The sequence below is a fragment of the Aplysia californica genome, unplaced genomic scaffold, assembly GCF_000002075.1.
Source record: "Aplysia californica isolate F4 #8 unplaced genomic scaffold, AplCal3.0 scaffold00477, whole genome shotgun sequence".
NCBI lineage: Eukaryota > Metazoa > Mollusca > Gastropoda > Aplysiida > Aplysiidae > Aplysia > Aplysia californica.
In genome coordinates, this window is record NW_004797747.1 from 251,637 (window position 1) to 253,581 (window position 1,945).

Consider the following 1,945-nt stretch of genomic DNA (forward strand, 5'->3'; position numbering starts at 1 on the left):
GGGAGAGAGAGAGAGAGAGGGAGAGAGAAAGAGTGAGAGAGAGAAAGAGAGAGAGAAAGAGAGAGAGAGATTAACGAGAGGAAGAAATGGACAAACTGACACAGACAGACAGACAGGCAGACAGACAGACAGACAGACAGACAGACAGACAGACCTGAGATAATGGTGTCCACCCTCCCAATCCCACCCACCATTCAACGGATTCGAATCCACAGACAGCGTCTATATCATGAATCGTGGATGAAGTCATGGCGAAGCGGCAAGCGGTTGGAGCCCAACCACAAAGTGGGTATGGCTTTACTACACATCCTCGGGGTTGAACTTGAAAATTCCGAGGCCATGTATTTTAGGCCTAGGAGCCATGTCGAAATAGATCAGCGTCGACGGAGCGCGCGGTCTCCACGAGGGCTGTGTGTGAACAGTGCGGAAAAGTGCAATGAGTTGCAGTTTGCTGGCGGTGTAGTAATGTGCTGTGCATTGTGTACGGTTGACGATGACTAGAGTTTAGATCTTGATAGAGAGATCTATGACAGTCGTCCTAGCTCTGCTAGCTGTGTGTGGTGCGTTCTTCCCGTTTCGCTGTCTCAGAATTACAAAGTTCTATCTTCTCAGTACCAAGTTTTGATAAATTAGGAGTCAAAAGTTCCGAGTTTTACGTCATGTCAAGTTTTTTGGGATGCCATTCTTTAAATATTATCTTGATAACGGCTCCGAGTAATCTAACCATTTTAATAGGGTAGCTAGAACATAATTTGGTTCTGATCTCATGGTCTTAGTAACTCAAAACGGCCTAAATATGTCAGATAGAACTTTGTAATTTTGACGGTTTGTCGCTGGTGCAGAGGTTAAGTTTTCGTTTGTTAGGCTCCTGTACCGACGAGTCAATTGGATAAAGCTAGTGGTTGTAAATTTTGTTTTAAATTCTTTGTAGGCGTTTTTACGCCCCTATTGACATAATTTAGATCATTTATCAGAAGCTGAGCTTCCGACCCTGTTTGTCAAGGTCAACCCGAGCTGAGAGGGATACAACATCCCAGCAGAAAGATTGGAATACTCGATACACATTTTCTCCCCTATTTTGAATCAAGCTATAGTCGCTAGTTTGCGATAGAATAGTGAAGCTCCTATAACCGCCTCACCACACACGCCAGTAAGCGGGTGTATTGCAGCAGGAACCGAATTAGATCAGGGTAATAGAAGTCAGAAAAGGAGAAAGGACAATAACTGCAGTAAAATGGGTAGGTGACTCGATTGCGGCTGTATTTCGCCAGGAAAAGATTAGGATTTTGATAACTCGGCCGGACACAAATTAAATGAAAGGAACACGCGCCAACCGCCCACGTGGGGTGTGTGGTTTGATTTATAAAAGTAACCCCAAAAGCGTACTCTGAACAAAGGTTTTCTTATTGTCCCTGTCACTTTACCCTTGGCCATAATAATTACTTTAATTTATTTTTTGATGCCTGACTAATATAAATATATCACCGTTGCTATATTTAGTCATGTTGCTTTTAGAAATTTCTCCAGCAGATGGCTCTTTAGCTGCCCTTGGAACTCTTGGAGATTGTATGGGATTGGAATATGATAATATTATGATCATTGTTCTATTAAGGGCAAAATCTTTCGCAAATGTACAAACGATGCGAAAGAGGGAAGGGTATCAACATTAGTTAATGCAGAGAAGTAGATAGAGAAAGACCCACAATGACTTAAACTTAGTGTCAACACAGAGATGAAGGCACATAGCAGGGCCTGGCGTATCTGCCTTTGAAATGAGAGCAAAGGTCAGGACACAGCTTTGAAGATGGCTTGCTTTACGCCTCTTTATCTTCGTCATGTCGAGAGGATAAAAAAGACAAATCCAAAATAAGCTGAGGAATGTGTCAAAACACATACCACGGTGTCTCCCTTTCTATCGATGCAGGATTAAACTCACCCCCCCCCT